Source organism: Sprattus sprattus, assembly GCF_963457725.1.
Source record: "Sprattus sprattus genome assembly, chromosome: 6".
Lineage (NCBI taxonomy): Eukaryota > Metazoa > Chordata > Actinopteri > Clupeiformes > Clupeidae > Sprattus > Sprattus sprattus.
Window position 1 is genome coordinate 29,217,404 of NC_137925.1, and position 20,182 is coordinate 29,237,585.

Here is a 20,182-nt window from a genome sequence, read left to right on the forward strand (position 1 = left end):
CATAGTAACATCAAAATGGCTTAAAACGATTCACTGATGTTTCTTAAGTATGATTTTCTTGTTTAAATATAGGGAACACTGACTAAACCGGCAATTTTGCAAATATTGTAGTAAGAAACAGTAAAACACACCACAATCTGCTGATAAAAGGATTATGTCTTCATTAAAGTTGGTTGAACTTGTTCAGAACATTGTAAAGAAAGGGTAAAAATGCTAAGCAGCAATTATTCTGGTCATTCACTGTGTAAAAACACTTGACACACAGATCACACAGGTGAAAATGCTAATCTTCAATGGCAGGGCCATCTGACACATATTACACTTTGCTGAAGAAACTAAAGATTGTGTCTCAATGAAAGTGGGGTGGAATATGTTCAGGACACTCCAAACATTAAATACATTTTGAGAAGTAGTTGAGATTTACGTCCCTGAATGCTTCACCATGCTTTAAACATTGGCCTACACTCAGGCGAAAATGCATTATTTTCAATTGCAGGACCATATGACACATATCAAACTATGCTGATGAAACTAAAGATTGTGTCTCAATGAAAGTGGGGTGGAATATGTTCAGGACACTCCAAACATTAAATAAATTGTGAGAAGTAGTTGAGATTTACGTCCCTGAATGCTTCACCATGCTTTAAACATTGGCGTACACAGGCGAAAATGTATTATTTTCAATTGCAGGACCATATGACACATATCACACTATGCTGATGAAACTAAAGATTGTGTCTCAATGAAAGTGGGGTGGAATATGTTCAGGACACTCCAAACATTAAATAAAATGTGAGAAGTAGTTGAGATTTACGTCCCTGAATGCTCCACCATGCTTTTAACATTGGCCTACACACAGGCGAAAATGCATTATTTTCAATTGCAGGACCATATGACACGTATCACACTATGCTGATGAAACTAAAGATCGTGTCTCAATGAAAGTGGGGTGGAATATCTTCAGGACACTCCAAACATTAAATAAAATGTGAGAAGTAGTTGAGATTTACGTCCCTGAATGCTCCACTAAACTTTAAACAAAGGCCTACAAACAGGCGAAAATGCATTATCTTCAATTGCAGGGCCATCTGACACATATCACACTTTGCTGAAGAAACTAAAGATTTTGTCTCAATAAAAGGTGGGTGGAATATGTTCAGGACACTCCAAACATAAATAAAATCTGAGAAGTAGTTGAGATTTACGTCCCTGAATGCTCCACAATACTTTAAACATAGGCCTACAAACAGGCGAAAATGCATTATCTTCAATGGCAGGGCCATGTGACACATTTCACACTTTGCTGATGAAACTAAAGATCGTGTCTCAATGAAAGTGGGGTGGAATATCTTCAGGACACTCCAAACATTAAATAAAATGTGAGAAGTAGTTGAGATTTACGTCCCTGAATGCTCCACAAAACTTTAAACAAAGGCCTACAAACAGGCAAAAATGCATTATCTTCAATGGCAGGGCCATCTGACACATTTCACACTTTGCTGATAAAACTAAAGATTGTGTCTCAATAAAAGGGGGGTGAAATATGTTCAGGACACTCCAAATATTAAATACAATGTGTGAAGCAGTTGAGATTTATGTCCTTGAATGCTCCACAAAACTTTAAACATAGGCCTACACACAGGCGGAAATGCATTATTTTCAATGGCAGGGCCATATGACACGTATCACTTTGCTGATGAAACTAAAGATGGTGAGGAGAGAGGTGTGTAAAGAAGGGGGTGTGTGATGTGAGAGTGGAGAGTCCTGCCTCATCCCCATCCCGAAGAAGCCGCACCCCACCCCAGTGAGCTGAATGACTTCGCTCTTACATCACACATATCTAAGACCATGGAACGACTGCTGCTTCACATCCTCAGGCCCCAGGTACGCCTTGCGCTTGACCCGCTGCAGTTTGCCTACCAGGAGAAGGTGGGCGTGGAAGATGCCATCATCTACCTAATGCACAGGGCACACTCTTATCTGGACAAGGGGAAAGGTGCTGTGAGAATGATGTTCTTTGATATCTCCAGTGCCTTTAAGTGTGACAAGCTCAGCAGACAGGTGTGAACGTCCACCTGGTATCCTGAATCACTGACTACCTGACGGAGAGGCCACAGTTTCTGAGACTGTGCTGTACAGCACCGGCGCTCCGCAGGGGACTGTGCTCTTACCACTCCTGTTCACCCTGTACACATCGGACTTCACCTACAACACAGAGTCATGCCACATCAGAAGTTCTCTGATTACTCTGCTGTTGTGGGATGTATCAGGGATGGACAGGAGGGTGAGTACAGGAGCCTGGTGGACAACTTTATGCAGTGGTGCAGGCACAACCACCTGCAGCTAAACACCACTAAGACCAAGGAGATGGTGGTGGACTTTAGGAGGTCTCAGCCTCCTCTGCTACCAGTCTCCATCGAGGGGGTCAGTGTGTAGGTGGCTAACACCTACAAATACTTATAAGTGCATCTGGACAATAAACTGGACTGGTCAGCCAACGCTGATGCAATCTACAAGAAGGATCAGAGCTGGCTCTACTTCCTGTGGAGGTTGAGGTCCTTCAATGTCTGCAACCACAGCATGTTTTACCAGTCTGTTGTTGCCAGCGTGCTTTTTTATGCTATGGTGTGCTGGGGAGGCAGCATAAAGAAGAGGGATGCAGGGGGACTGGACAGGCTGGTGAGGAAGGCGGGAGCTGTTGTTGGCACTGAACTGGACTGCCTCACAACAGTGGCGGAGAGAAGGACCCTGAGTAGGTTGCTGACCATCTTGGACAATGTCCACCAACCACTACACAGTACTCTTAACGGGTAAAGGAGCATATTCAGTGGCAGACTCCTGTCGTTGTCATGCTCATCGGACAGGCTGAGGAAGTCCTATGTCATCAGGGCCATTCAGCTTTATAACACCACGCAGAAGGGGAGGGGAGGGGAATTTGTGTATAAACTACTGGATGACCTAAATTTCCTTTGGGATTAATAAAGTATCCATCTATCTAAACTGTATGGCAGAGGGGAGCGTAATGTACTTAATGTTGCACCTTTCAAGAACACTGAACATAAAAAGTTTAAAGGGAAAAAAACAGTTCCTCAATTGCAATAGGATAGCACTGCAATTTATTCTCTCTCAAAGGGTAAAGTAAAAGAAAGTGTTACATCCAATTTTTGGACTGAGGTTACTAAAGCTATTTATTGGCCCTATGAAAGACCAAAAGGTCAAAGGCGTAGAACAAGTTGGATATGTAATTATAGGGGTGATATACAACAGTTAGTGAAGAGTATACATACTCAAAAAGAAATAACACTAAGATTTATTTAACCACCACCAGAGACACATCAGGTATATAATCTGAGGCTGGTCAATAGATGACATGGAACCACTATTAATCCATAATTTCTACTTGAATTTCAACAGAGACTTCATAGTAGGTATAATTTGACTACATTGGACCTATACTGAATCCAAAATAGGAGAATATAAAAAATATAGGCCTACACTGTTAATACAAATAGCACCAATACAAATATAGACAGTTTGAGAGGGTGCCTGTCTGCAGAAGATATGATTTAAAGTGAAGTAAAACCTGTGCTTTCATGATGTAGTCCTGGTTATTAAAGGTAAGTTTTTTTTCTCACAATCTTATACATAGGCCTGCCTAGTCAATGGTATCTTATAACCATTTTAAAGTAACTTCTAAACAGTACCAAATATGTATACTATATGTAATGGTCATAGCCTATGTTTTTGTAATCCTGTTTTGCTCTTATAATGCAAGTGCACGGATCACATACATAATTTTTAATATAGTTTTCAGCTACAAGTATCCTGTACGTTTAAAAGTAATTCACTATATCTCACCTTGTTTCAAAACAAGTTAATATAATGCACAGATAACACAATACTATTATAAACAATGATCTAGCAAGTAGACAGACCCAGACTTTATACTGAAAATTAGGCTACAATAGCTTTCAAACACGCTTTCAACTATTTTCCCGATCATTACGACAAATGCAACAAAAACTTGTTCCATAAAAAAGGTTTTTATATAACCCAGTCGATTTACAGGGCTGTTTATTGTAAAAACGTTTCATTTGATACAAAAAAACGTATTTTACTTCCTCGTTTCCTTTTACTTCCTGGGGTTATTGGGTATACTGGACAATACACTATCACTCAAACAGTATGTCAAGAAGTGCCTTTTACCATCTAAGGAACATTGCACGGCTTCGCCCAGCGCTCACCCAGCAGAATGCAGAAGTCCTTGTGAATGCATATGTGACATCCCGCCTCGACTACTGTAATTCCATCTTGTCTGGAATCCCAAATAAGCTACTCCACCGGCTCCAACTCATCCAGAATTCTGCAGCAAGGATTGTAACATGCTCTAAATCCACCAGCCATGTAACACCATTGCTTATGCAACTGCACTGGCTTCCAGTAGCCTACCAAATTCAGTTTAAAGTCCTGCTCCTGGCCTACAAGTCCCTACACAACAGTACCCCCACCTACCTCTCTGACCTCCTGGAATCTTACACTCCTGCCCGCTCACTGAGATCCTCCTCAGCAGGCCTACTGCATGTCCCTAAGGCGAACCTCAGCACCCTGGGAGAGAGGGCTTTCAGCTACATCGCCCACAAGTTGTGGAATTCACTGCCAGACTACATCAGACACTGTGACTCAATTACTGACTTTAAAAGCAGACTTAAAACTAATTTCTTCAAGATAGCTTATGGACTGACTGACTGACTTTTATTTTTTCTTATTTTTATTTATTTTTATGAGATGATTGTAATTGTAATGAGATGATTGTTTGTGAAGTGACCTTGGGTGTCATGAAAGGCGCTTTAGATCAAATGTATTATTATTATTATTATTATTGTGGGTTATCTTATGATGTTAAGCTTTATGTACATTGAATTATTAGTTAAGCAGTTGAAGAAGATCTGTTTCTTTGATCCAAGGTCAGGTTTGCAGATAATCAGGAAAACTCGGGAAAGTGTCCAACATAAGAAATATGTTTATTCCAGCGTCACAGGACAATCCGATCGCATGTTGCACGAACGGTTCTTTCAACATACTAACATGAGTTCACTTCTTTTATACTGTATAAGTTACAGGTAGTGGGTGTGTCTAGAGGTAGGTACTAGTTGAGTGGATGATTGCTAATTAGGACTTTGACCTTGATTTAATCACACTGAATGAATACCTTGATTAAATCCCATTGATTACAAAAAGGTCAGGAGGCCAGCTTGATCACGTTAAATAGACTGATATCTAACAACTCCCCCCTATGATCATGGATCAATCTTACATCATGATCACAATAAAACCTTATAAAACCATAACGAACATTATCAGACATAGTGATCAAAACAATCCAACATTGTTACAAAATGTCAACAAACATGTGTTCCCATAGTGTAGTGGTAAAAAGTTTTAAAACAGAACACATGTTCTTATAGTGTAGTGGTTAAATCTGACAACCCCCCCCCCCCCCCCCCCCCCCCCCATGATCATAATTAAACATTGTTCTAGTATGAACACACACACATGTCTTCATAGTGTAGTGTAGTGGTTTCAATGTATGTTCCTATAGTGGTTCTAGACGATTTTTACTAGGGGGGCCAAGGAGGGGCCAGGGTTTAACCAGGGGGGCACATAAAAAAACCGCAACAAATGATATTTAAACATTGTAAACGTATTACTTTAAAAACATATTAACATGTATAACTTGACTTAACATTGTAAGAATGAGTGCAGGTGCAAGAGAGGTAGGGCCATAATAAAAAAATAAAATGAAAAAAAAGTACAGGGTGCAAATAGAGAGCGTCAATTCAACTTTTGACATTGTGTGGGCGTGAACCAATGCAGGACGGGCTCAACTCTGATTGGTCCTGATTAGACAGCAGTAGAGTCTCACAGCAACTGTTGACCCAAGCTAGCTATGGGGAAGACTGATATTTAATTACGAACCGAAGTAATGGTACCCATTAAACCTTTTTTTTTTTAATACTAGTGGTGATTGTGGCATTTGACCCACGATCACTTTATTAATTCCAGGAAAAAGAGTCAGTTCTCATGTCAGTTGATGTTATCTGCCCCTCATGTTATTAAATGTTATTGTTTAGCTGCTAGCTAGTCTTCTGCTGATCTAAGATTCCTGCGGTAGTAAGAAGCCTTTGCTTGCTAACTGTTGTAGCTCCACTTCGCTTCGCGTCGTGCCTAACAACTCCCCTTACATGTTCTAAAATCAGCGCAAACCACGGTCTCTTGGGGCTTATTGCTTAATTAAAACATTGAAGTCAACTTTGAAAACTTAGCAGCAAGAGCTAGCTACATCAGTTAGCAATCAAAGGCTTCTTGCTAGCGCAGGAATATAAAGCAAGCTAGTAGCTGGATTTGTTACCTACTGGCAGATAACAGCAACTATGTCACGAGAACTGACTCTTTTTATCCTGGAAAATCCTATCCTATCCTATAAAGTGACCGTGAAAGACTGTATGACACTCACGAATCCTTGTCGTCGTGAAATCAAATTCGTTCAATTCGTCTATGACAATTTGTATACACATAACATCTGGGAAAGTCAACAGGCATGTGATATTTCCATCTTTTGGTTCTTGAAAAAAACGCTTAGGTTCCTTATCACAGAAACTGCGATATAATAAACGGAACTTGACCTAGTGTCATGGACTTGTTCGAAGAACTTATTCATTCACGCGGCTAGGCAGGGAGAAGTGCGCCGGGCTCTGGCCCCGCCCCCACCGTAAGATTAGGACGTTCCAAGGACTATTCGACGCTCCATTCCAGACGGCTGTATTACTTGTTTCTATTTTAAACTTAAATCGATATGAGCTGGTGAGTTAAAGGTTCTCTAACCTTCACTACCTCTAGAGTGCTACAAGTTCGACTCGTCGTACAGAAAGTCGAGTTTCACTGTCTAACTTGTAAGGCTGGCCAGTCTCTGACCAGCCTACTAGCGTGGTTTGCTAGCCTACTAGCTTGGTTTGCTAGCCTACTAGCTTGGTTGGCTAGCCTACTAGCATGGGGCTAGCCTGCTAACTTGGGTTGCTAACCTCCGGTTTACGGTGATAGTGTGCTCTTTTAATCTTTCTTGTGTTTCAGATATGTCGCGCCAAGCATACCCTGAAGGTGGTCATGCTTAGGAGAAGGGCGACCGCTGCTGGAGGCAGCTTGAGCGGTGACGCCCCGGTGTGACATTTGTGTGGCTGTGTCTATAGCCAGGGCCCAGAGGCATCTTGCGTTATGAGAACGCACCGACGTAGGAGCGGGCGAGTCAAGCGCCGACCGGGGAGTGTTCCCCGGTAGGGCTGGGCGTCCCTCCGGCCCCAGGCAGTTCAGCGTCCGGTAGCCACCCTGGGGTGACAGCCGGTCGCGACTGCCCTCTTGGTCGCCCAAGACTCTGAGATAGTGGCGCTACCCTCCGGTTTTTCCCGATCTCTCCGGAGCACATAAATCAAGTCGGAAAGTCTGCTCGACTACTCCGACGAACATGCCTCAGGAGAGGAGGCGAGTATGGAGCTGGACCGGTGCCGCGGGCTTCCCCGGTTACATCCACTAGGCATACCTCGGTCTCCCTCGCCCGGCCACGCGGGTGGTCAGGCATAGGCTGGCTCTGGTGGAGATAGCCTATTAGCGGCTGGGCAGGCAACGTGTTCTACGAGCACGGCTGCGCTGCTACAGCACTAGCAGGCGAAGCTCCTGACCTCCTGCGCTGCAACTCCCAGACTCTGGGGAGAGTCATGGGAGCGAGCGTGGCAAGCCAAATTGAGGAGCAAAAGAACGAGGAGGCATTGCAGGTTTGGATGCCTCGCTCAAGCAGCTCCGAGCCCCTGCAGTCATCGGGACAGCGAACCCTGAGTGCGGAGCATGAGAAGTGAGTTCCGCTCACCCACACCTCGGCAGAGGAGAAGGCGGGAATCGAAATCAGTTCTTGCCCGCTACGCAGCCGCAAGCGCAGCAGCCAGCTCGCTCCACGCAGGGCACTACCCACACGGGACGACAGCGCACTGCTGGTCGTGGCAAGGGCCACAACAAACACCCCGCCACCTGAAATTCGGTCGTTGACCACGAAGCGGGGTGAGGTGGATCCATGGCCGCCAAGGAAAACTACACGTTGCTCACAGGCAGAGCTCATGGAATTTCGCCAGCAGTTATTTGAGGAGGGGAAGGCTACTTTCACTCCCAAGGTTTACCTAGCAGCCATCTCCGCCGGCCACGCAGGTATTTATAATAAACCCCCGGGCTATCATCCACCAGCGCGGCTGGTGTGAGACGTATCACCCGGTGCCGTCATGGGATTTACTGATGGTGTTACGTGCTCTGACAGGGCCTCCATTGTGCCCCTATAGACAGCGGACATGAAATGTGTTTCGTTGAATACGGCGCTGTTGCTGGCACTTGTGTCAGCAAAGCGCGTTGGTGACATGCACGCCCTGTCCGTCAGTCCATCGTGCCTTCAGTTCTCGATCGCTGGGGACAAGACAGGGATGATAGCCTACCTAATGTTGCATACACACCTAAGGTGGTAGCAGCACCGTTTCATAATCAGGTGATTGAGTTGGCAGTGTTCTCGCCTCCTCCGTTTGCATCGGCAGAGGAGGAGCGTTTGAATACGCTGTGTCCGGTGCGCGCTCTCCGTTGTTGGAGCGCACCAAGACGTTCCGACGATCAGATCAGCTGTTTTTGTGCTTCAGGGCACGGGAAAAAGGCAGACCTCTCTCTAAACCGAGCCTCTATCGTTGGATAGTATACAAGTCTTATAAAGGTTTGTCTCTGGACCCCCGGCAAGGCGGTGTGCGTACTTCGTGCACACTCGACGCGTCGGGTTGTCTTCTTCCTGAGCATTGTTAAAAGGCGTCTCAGTGGAAGAGATATATGAGGCAGCAAGCTGGAGTTCTCGCCACACTTTCATTAGATTCTATATGTTAGATGTGGCTGAGACCAATTTTTTTAGTTACAATGCGTTCTGCAGCCAAGCGATATGACATATGTGCACATTGAGAACCTAGCGTTCAAAAGCACGGGTAAGGCCCTATGAACGCTCACCACCAGCTGCTGTATGAACCTCTGTGAGGGCAAAGCATAATAAAGTTGGGGTGATATGGCAATCACTGTATTTACACGCGCTAATGGAAACTGTCCCGTTTATTATATCGCAGTTTCTGCGATAAGGAACGTCTCGGTTACTTACGTAACCTCGGTTCCACGGCACAAGATATAATAATAGTTGCGTGATACAGTGTTTTTTCTTCTTTTGGGTGGGTGTTTCGACGCTCAGATTTTGATCCAAGGAAGATGGAGAAGCGCGCTGTGGGTTTTATAGGCTCCGGTGGGGGCGGGGCCAGAGCCCGGCGCACTTCTCCCTGCCTAGCGGCGTGAATGAATAAGTTCTTCGAACAAGTCCATGACACTAGGTCAAGTTCCGTTTATTATATCTTGTTCCGTGCTTAAGGAACCGAGGTTACGTAAGTAACCGAGACGTTATTTTTCCTTCTTCTCTCCCTTCATGTGGCAGAAAAATCACCAGCTCAGCCGGTAGACAGTTGTATATAATCACTATGGTTACCACTACAGGCACAGGCAGACTACCTCCAGCTAATCTTAAGAACCAGCGATCCATTAATGAAAGGGAGCAAGCCAAACATTTCAATCGTAGCTCCTCTCTCCAAAAAGCACCACATATGGCAAACTACAGTGATTGGGTGCGCCGCTTTAATTTACCCGTGTAGAACGTTGCGTCGCATTAGTACCGCTTTTGGCGCTCGGGTGTAAAACTGTGGACAAGGCTCCTGCGGTGTCATTCGCAATCTTGTCCATAATTGAGGCTACTTCTCTGACCTCATCCATCACCCACCTTAGGGAAGTACCGGACATTAGGCACGCGCCCAATGAAACCCGATCGGCCGGTTTCGCTTAACGGAGCACTTTTTTCGACAACCCTTGCCGGGGTCACCGGATGCCATGAAAAATAGCAAGCACCTCTGGCAATTACCTACATTTTTGCCGCTGCCGCCCGGGAGCGTCGGTTTGCCGGAGTGGCCCCCAGGGGCCGGTCAGGAATTCTTCAAAGTTTCGAGCCATGGGTCCCATTTGTCCAAGTACCGCTTTTGGCCACAAGGCGGAGAACAATTGGGAACAATGGGGGACAATAGGCTGGCATTTTGTAATGGAAAATCCTGGACAGTCGGGAACTGTTGTGACATTCAAGGGGATCACCTGGGGAGCTCATATGTCCCGAATGTTCCCATTTGTCCCAAGTTTTGGGACAATTGGGAACAGTTCTGCCAATTGAGAGCCTTTGCACCCTGAATGTCCCAACTGTTCCCATTTTTCCCAGGGACAACTGGGAACAGTTCTGCCATTTTAAGTTTGGGGGGGGGGGGGGGGCAATCAGAGCCTGTATGCATGGGACATTAGAGAACTTCTGGGACAAAAGGGGACAATCTTTCGTGGCCCCTAGCTCCTCCCCCGTAAGGGCCACTGACACCAAAATTTGCACAGAGACAGCCATTGGGGCCTTGTATGAGGTCAAAAGGTCAAAATATTTTTAAAACACTTCTGGCTCTTATTTGATTGTCCTGACTTCTCCATCCGGAATGGTATAGGCCGCATAGCCGACAAGACCGTTGTGAAAAGTTGTTCCAATCGGGGCTACTTTTGTTCCGTACGTCTCCCGGAACCAAGCTCGAAATATGTTGTTCGTGGGTCCGTGTCGGTCGCGTGAGCGTTGGTCTTGACCTCGTAGTACGTACCGTTTTGCCGCGGGAGACGGGACAATTGGCATGCGTTTGAATGGGTTTTTGGGGGATTTTTTGCAAGGGAAAATGAATGGGAATGTATACCCAAAAGTCCTTTACTCAAGACTCCTCATCTCCTCCAAAACTTGTCCAAAATCATCCAAATTCGCACGGACGTTGCGTCTTTTGTCCAGGGAACACCGGTTCGAACGGCAAGACGCAGGGACCTTCCTTTGGCAAACTCGGTCGGGGAACGCGTGACAGTCACAAAACCAACGCGCTCTAGTCCGCCATGTCCCATTATAAGACATAGTTTGAGCTCGAGCAGATCGGTCAATGTTAAGCGCAAAATTCCTCAAAAAAGGGATGTTTTGGAGGGAAAACCTGCATTTTGGAGGGAAAATCTGTGGTTTTGGTCCTGGGCTAACTCCGCCAGGGAACGTCCGACCGTCACGAAACCAACGCGCTCTCGTCCGCCATTTCCCGTCATGCAACATAGTTTGAACTCGAGCAGATCGGTCAATGTTAAGCGCAAAATTCCTCAAAAAAGGGATGTCTGAAACATGAAAAAAAAAACAATCCTGACCCAAGTTTGGGACATTTGAGAACTTTTGGGACAAATGGGACAATCTTTTGGGGCCCCTAGCTCCTCCCCCGTAAGGGCCACTGACACCAAAATTGGCACAGAGATCGGTCGTGTGAGCGCTGGTCTTGACCTCGTGGCACGTGCCGTTTTGCCACGGGAGACGGGACAATTGGCATGCGTTTGAATGGGCTTTTGGGGGATTTTTTCCAAGGGAAAATGAATGGGAATGTATACCCAAAAGTCCTTTACTCAAGACTCCTCATCTCCTCCAAAACTTGTCCAAAATCATCCAAATTTGCACGGACGTTGCGTCTTTTGTCCAGGGAACACCGGCTCGAACGGCGAGATGCAGGAACCTTCCTATGGCTAACTCCGTCAGGGAACGTGTGGCCAAAACGAAACCAATGCAGGCTAGTCCGACTTTAGGCGCTATGCGACATAGTCCGATCTCGAGGCAATCGGACATTGCCTCATGAAAAAAGCTTAAATCAAAAATCTGCGTCACAAAAATTTCCAAGGGAATAGGGTGGAGGGGTAAAAACTTATGAGAAAGGGTTGGGGCATTTGGGGGGCTTTAGGGAAATTTGGGTAGGACATTTGGGTTGGGATAATTGAGAACAAAATTGACATATGGGGGACTTATGGGACATTTGGGTAGGGACATTTGGGTTAGGATAATTGGGAACATAACTGAGATTTGAGACACTTTCGGGTTAGGACGTTTGGGAACATAACTGACATTGGAGAACTATAAATACAAAACCTAAATTTTTGATGAATGAAAGTATTGATGAACCTGAAACCACACCCCTCCCCTTAATTGAGGGATGGGCTTTCGAATGAACCCACCCTTAAGATGCTACGTGCTTCAAACAAAGAGATACAATGATTTAAACTTTTTGGCCTGAAGGGTTCTAAGGTTTTTCATACATCACTTTGGCCATGAGGGTCACACAGGGATGCAACCACTATATACCCCCATTAAAGTGACCATGGCCTTTCCAACGAGCCTAAAGTTGAGTTTGTGCGACCTTGCCTTTCAGAGATACTTCAATGCCAGAGGTCACATTTTATGGACTCATAAATCTGGAACGGAGGGTAGAGCGGTCACAATTCTTATCCCGCTACCGTAATTCAATAATTTCCTTTCCAACGAGACCATGTTCAACCTTGTACGTGATTGCTGGACCGAGGGAAGGGAAAGGTACAACCTGGGACCATGGGCCTTTGAGGCACTCTTGGGACATATGTGTGCCCGAAAATAGTGCTTGGTCGTCGGACTGACTGTTTTGGCTTGGAAGGGTATGCCATGGAGCCCTCGCCACCACCCCCAACATTTGAGAACATAACTGACATTTGAGAAGAATAAAAACCAAGGAAAGTAACAGTGACTCTCTTAAGGTAAAGTAACTACTAGTCTCTTCCAAATATGCAGGGACGTTGCGTCTTTTGTCCAGGGAACACCGGCTCGAACGGCGAGACGCAGTAACCTTCCTATGGCTAACTCCGTCAGGGAACGTGTGGCCAAAACGAAACCAACGCAGGCTAGTCCGACCTTAGGCGCTATGCGACATAGTCCGATATCGAGGCAATCGGATATTGCCTCATGAAAAAAGCTTAAATCAAAAATCTAATTTCCAAGGGTGGAGAGGTAAAAGCTTATGAGAAATGTTTGGGATATTTGGGGGGCTTTTGGAAAATTTGGGTAGGGGATTTGCGTTAGGACAATTGGGAACATATCTCAAACTGCAATCACTTTCATCACCACAGGATGGCAGAGGCGCTCCATCTTAAAACGCATTATTACTCATTTTTCATCTTCTCACTGGTTTTCTCATAAGAGAGTCATTATTACTAATTTTTCAAGTTTTTAGCCATAAGATAGTCATAATTACTCCTTTTTCACCTTTACAAGCTTATGAGAACATTTGGGACATTTGAGGCACTTTGGTAACAGTAACAGTGACTCTCTTAAGGTAAAGTAACAGGTTTATTTTGTGGTATTTGGGCATAAAAAGCATTGTTCCCTTATGTGCCGTGGCTCAGAAGGTGGTCTGGGACATTTGGGGGTTAAACAGGATGTTCCCTTGTGTCCCGGGGCTCTGAAGGTGGTCTTGGACATTTGGGGTTAAACAGGAAGTTCCCTTATGTCCCGGGGCTCTGAAGTTGGTCTTGGACATTTGGGGTTAAACAGGAAGTTCCCTTATGTCCCGGGGCTCTGAAGGTGGTCTTGGACATTTGGGGTTAAACAGGAAGTTCCCTTATGTCCCGGGGCTCTGAAGTTGGTCTGGGACATTTGGGGTTAAACAGGAAGTTCCCCTTTGTCCCGTGGCTCTGAAAGAGAGAGAAATCAGAGAATTTTTGGGGCCTGTGGTGTCTTTTTTGGGGTCTGTGGTGTCTCTAATGGCCTTTCGTGTTCCTAATGTCCAATGGCACAATGAGTCCCCTCGGAGGAGTTTTGTGGTCGGTACAGCTGTTCCCTATTGTTTCATCATGTTCCCCATCGTCCCTACCAAGAGTCCCTCATTGTTCCCAAATCGGCACCGCACTTCCCATTGGGGAGCATCGGGGACATTTTCAATACCTGACCATGTTAAAGTTGGGCCAAAAAGGGCTACTTCCCTTACCACGGTAATACCATAGTTTAGAATGACGGCTGCAAAGAAGCGTTGGGCTGGGGTAGCAATCCGCACACCCAACATGAATGTTCTCCTTGGGCATGGGCATATGCGTGTGCAGGGGTGCAGGTGGTGGCTGTCGCATAAGGAGGAAGCGTTTGGGATGAGGGACATCACCATCGGGATCATGGTCGCCATCCACTCGATACGCCTTGGCGACGTTGTTCTCATGCTGTTGGCTGATGTCGTCAAAAAATAAAAATCTCGTAGTAAAAAATATCTCGTAGTCAAGTTCATAATTAAGTTAGCATCTAAAATTCCCATCCAATCATCATATCATTGCTAAAAGTAATGATATGATTAACAAAAAGGCATGACTTAAATTATCCGTAATCATAAGTTTTTTTCTTTGCGCCCCGCCAGAGGTGGTTGTTCTGGAGGTATGCTCTCTATGCAGTTGGTGAACAATTTGGTTTCACCCTTCACCATGACTGCAGTGTGGGAAGGTGACAGTGCTCTGTGTGTTTTCTTACACTTCAAATTCTTCCTGTCACATGACTGTAGTTGTTGTCTCTCCACTGGCGGTATCTGCACTTCTCCAGTGTTTGATGGACAGTCTTGACTCTCAACAATTATCAGGTTGCTAGGATTAAAGGCTTGGCCCTCCAAACCTACAGTTCTCTTCATAACTTCCTCAGCTTCGCCTGCAGCTTCCACTGACTCCGGTTCTATGTGTGTTCCCATTTCTGGAGGCACAGCCACATCACCTTTGTCAAGCTGCTGGCTTTCAGCCACTGTAAGAGACCGTAGGGAGGGCAGACTTATTTTCCCGGAATCGCAGACATAATGGTCTGTCTCTGATGATCCGTCAACTTCGCAAACCTTCTGAATATGTCTTCATCATCATTACTCTCCTCATCACCCTCTTTGTGATGTTATAGCGAGCAGTATATCTGCCACGTTTCTGAGTGCTGCATTGTTTTGCCCAATGGCCATATTTTCCACATTGATGGCATGTATCATATGATGTGTCTGGGTTCACACTGTGGTTTGTATTGTTGCTGTTGTCTAGGCTTTTGTGCATTTAAAAGTCTCAACATGCACTCCTGTTCCAAATTCGAATCCCAGGTGTTGACGCATCTGAGTTTGTGTTCGACATCCCGTTCCATCCTTCTTGCCCCGTTGATAAGCATTTCCAAAGTAAAGGTGGTATCCTCCCATGTAGGTGTGGTCAGCTTGACAGCCTGTTTCACCTCTGGATTAAGACTGTGCAACAAATTAGCCTCGAGAGCACCATTGTCACTTGTTCCAATGTTCTCCTCTGTCAAACCACTCATGCCTGAGTGTCTTAACCCTTAGAACTCAGAGCGTTTTTTGTGATTTTTTGAATATCGGGCTTTAAACAAATGTGGGAGGCCTTCAGAGAGGTCCACTACTATGTATCTTATATCATTTTTCTCAGCAGAACCTAAGCAATATGATAATGTAGGGTGTGTTGTATTTTAACCAACTATATGAAAATGACAGGGCAAAGATCATGAAAAAAATGTGAGGTCCGATTCAGATTTTTTTAAATAAATGAGTATAGACAATGTCAAATATACAGATTAAAGAGTTTTTATTGCCTAAATCTGATAAATGAACACTTATTTCATAAAAATCTAATTGAAATGTGCAATATAATTCTCAAAAATAAATAAATATGGTAATTTAACAACAATCTATTATAGGCGTTTTTTATATTTTTCATAAATAACCCATGAGAGATGATGGCTGTCACACACCCTTACACATAATCCAAGGTTATTTACAGATTAAAAGCATACATTAACACTTTTAAAAAACAAATCTCATTAGAATGTGCAATATAATACCAAAAACAGATAAATATTCTCATATAAAAGCAAAACTCTTATTATGAAACTCCTGCTCTGACCTACAAAAGTGTTTCCTGTGGATTGTCCACTTCCTGGATATGGTACATGTACTATCCAACAGTAATACAGATCAGTGGTCTGTCATATGAATGAATGGCGTCGTTTGTTTTGGTTTGTCCACGCTGTTTCATGTAGCTTTTCGCTGCCGCGAATTCAAGTCATAACATTCTAACAACATTCCGGTCGTGGTATTGTTTATGTTTTGCTTAAATACTGATAGTTTTATTTCTACTGCACCTAACCACACATACATGGAATCAAAATGAAGCCTGAAGTGTACTCTGTTGAAATATTCAAGAATTACTTCCTGATAAGGCGTTGCCTTTTAAACAAACGTGTCAGAGTGACGTCAATTGAGTTCTAAGGGTTAAAAAGGTTTCAATGAATCTTTGTGAAAAGTCATCAACAGCCTCATTAGTCCTTTGTTTGCAGGCGGCTATCTTTGCCCAATCAGTGCTGGCGTTAGTGGAACTTTGGATGTAATCACGTAATGCCTGCCAGCCCTCATCCATCTTCTGTTGACTGTCTCCTAGGCCTCTTTCAACAGCCCACCTAATTTTGCTTGATTCAGAGGCATTGAGTACAGTACACATCATTGCCACGCCATCCAATGGGTGGAGTTGGTAAATGTTGCTCACACGGTTGATTTTGGACCACGCCTCCATGCCCGACTTACGAGGATGCTGTATGTCTCTGGACCATTGATCAATGTCCTGGGGTTTTGCCGGTTTATATCCATACGTCACATTTCCACCGGCATGCCTGGTCGTTAAAGGTCTCAGCCTGGTTGGATTATCCGAGTCCATTGCGTCATCACTGTCCTCACACACGTCGCTGTCTGTGTGGGGAGCCATTGCTGATTGCAACAGTCTTCAGAACTGAGCTGCTTCCCTCATTTCCTGAAAGGGGTATTAGGTCTCGCCAGGTAGCGTCAGTTGATCAGAAGCATTAATCCCAGTCATTAACATTTTCTCCGCCTTTAGCGATCTCACATCTTCCGCTAAAGCCCTGACTTTATTTCTTTCAACAAGCAGTTGTCGGTCAGTCTCAGCCTTTTCGGCCTTCAACTTTGAAAGCTCTGCAGAAAATTCTTTTTCGTTTCTCTCTCAGCTTTTTGCCTTCGTGTAACTTCACTCAGAATTATGAAGGCATATGGCAATTTGCTTTTATCCGACACTCGCTGCATCTTTCCCCACGCACGCTTTGCATCGTCAATAGGCCATACATTGTCACTGTCGGGTACAATGTCATATTTGTTTTCTAACTTCTTTTGTAGCACATCTACCTTCTGATGGTCATTAATGAAACCTTTTACTGATGTAATTATGGTTTCTTCATCAATTTCAGGTGCTGCTCGTCCACCCCTTTTATTGGTGGTGTTCTGTTTAACTTTTTCGTTCTTTCCAATCATTTTGGCTTTTGCCAAAACACGGATCACAAATAAAACAGCTGAAGACTTCTCTTCTCACTTGCAATTAGTTTCGGTTTACTCTGCGTTCAACCCTTCTCTTCACTGAGATAAAATAAACTATCTCTCACTTGCAATTATTTTCGGTTTACTCTGCGTTGCATAGGGATGGGAACCGAAACCCGGTTCTTGTTTAGAACCGGTTCCTAATGAGCCGAATCTTTGGAATCGTTAGCCAAATTCAAAACCGGGTCTGTAAACGGACCTCTGTGCCGTTTGCGCATGCGCGAACTCTTCCTTTAAAAAATCAGACCGCAGCAGAAATGGCAACTAGACAGAAGCGATCTAATTCACTCGAACAAATGAAAACATGGTCACTTGTAACGTCTGTAAAACATGTATTTCGTCAAAGGGAGGAGGTACATCTACTATGAATAAGCACTTGAGCACACAACATGGTATTAAATTACAAGATTGTCATGTTTTTGATGCCTGCAGCAGCTCAACTAACGACGGCGCTTCATCCCTAACTTACCAAGGTAAACTCCTCAAAATGTTTTATCATAACGGTGTTACTCGTGTGTTATCAGCAAACGTCTGCGTTGTCGTGTTAACCATAACTAAATTTAGCATTTAATTGCTTAACAGAATGGGCGATGTTGGACATTGTCATATAACGTATAGGCTAGCTTAGCTGTAGAATCTTCTATTTTCAGCCGTTGGCTTGAGGCAGAGGCAGTGCTTGCCTCCCCTCTGTTGGTTCTAGAAAGTTTGTGATAACACACGAGTAACACCGTTATGATAAAACATTTTGAGGACTTTACCTTGGTAAGTCAGGGATGAAGCGCAAAAGACTCCGTTAATAATGGCGTTGCCTAGCAACGCGTGCAGCTCCCTAGATATGGATACGTTTCTCTTTCAATTCAGTGGCAGCAATAGTTAAGTTTTAAATATACTGAGTGCCTAGTTTGCGAATCATCTTTGTTCAAATACGTATGTGAGGCATTGTGTGCATGATACAAGTAGGTATGTTTCAGTACGTTATTGTGTTTGTAGTGGGTTCTACATTGCTATTAGAAGCGTTAAGCATAATAGTTCGCAATTAGCCATACAACCAAGCAACTTACAAGAAAATATACAGTCCTTTAGTTTACTCAATAACAAGGGCTTCATGTCAGATCAGAAAATTCAACGATTTTGTTAGTGCCATTTTATTGCCAGATTTAGTTTATCTCAAGAGTGCAATGAGGGAGGGGTTTAGATTGGACTAACTTAAACTAAACCTGGATGCATTGTAATGTCCCAACAATTATGAAACATTTCCTGAGGTATATCTGCTCTGGAAAAGAAAGATCAGTAGGTAGCAGAGGAAGGGTTGTATAGGGGTTGTTTGCTATTTCAATCATTCACTCATACACTCATCTATAGTATAGATGAGTAAATGAGTGAAATAGCAATCAACAGTGCTCTGCAATGTCAATGTATAGCTTTAGAGTTGACACTCTCACCACATATGCATTTAAATATTGTTTTATATTTAGTTGCAAGAATGTCTGTTTTTTAATAAAAGTTTTTGGTTATTTATGTAAACATTCTGTTTATGGTGTGTGCAGCATTCTAGAAATTTATATAAAAGAACATTAATGTAAAAAACCCGTTTGTGCTCTTTTTTCACCCCTTACCCAATAAGAATCGATAAGAGAATTGATAAGGAATCGAATCGATAAGCAGGAATCGATAAGGAACCGGAATCGTTAAAATCGTAAAGGTTCTCATCCCTAGCGTTGCACCTATCTGTTCTGTTTAATGTTATTCTTATAGGAAAACCCATGGTTACAATTATAATTGTTCATAAGTTATCAGTGTCATAACTACATTTCTGACGTTTATAACAAACCAAACCGCTTAAAAATCGGTTGAAAATTGAGCAAGTTATCGTTATTTAAAGATGTACCACTACCAACACAATGTTACGTGAGCGAGCTGACTGTGGCAAGATGGCCGCCAAGTGCGGACGTTCAACTCCGTTGGCCGGCAACGCGACGAGACTGTAGCTGCCAAATGTGAGGACCTGCCTGATGTGAGGCCGCATGCGCAAACTTTGCGACACTATTGTAGTACAACGAGCCAGGTAATGCTGGTGGTGTAGGCTACAGCATGAAGTGGAATGACAAGCGCATTTGTTTACGTTTGAAATCCACCAAGGTTTATGATGTTAAGCTTCATGTTTATTGAATTATTAGTTAAGCAGTGCATTCATTAGCCTACTAGTAACAGTAATACAACATAGCCCCATATGTTGACACTGAGCCTTATGCTGTAAACCGTTGACAAAATTATAAAACACTACGTTAAATAAACCTACATTATGCGTTAAGAGAAGCCAGATACGTTGATATTAAACCATGTATGAGAATGCACGTCTGGGATAGTTTGCTCCTGAGCCTTCTGCCGTAAACCGTTTGTGTTTGCGCATGCGGACTCACATCAGGCAGCGGCGGACTCTAGACATCCTATTGGCGGACTCACATCAGGCAGGGTCCTCACATTTGGCAGCTACAGAGACATCTGTATATATATATCTATGGTTTATCCGTTTCCGGTTTTGCGGCAGACTTTTACAAAATAAAAGCCTTTGAGCAAAATAAGAAAACCTGCGTTAACGCGCGATAAAATAATTGTCGCCGTTAAATAATTGATGAATTAACGCAAGATTAACGAGTTAACTTGCCCAGCCCTAATAACATTAAATGTACCAGTATTATGCGTTAAAACCAGCCCCATATGTTGACGTTGAGCCTTAGCAGTTCACCGTTTACAACACAATTAAATAAACCAGTAAATATACCCACATTATGCCGTTTGAGCAT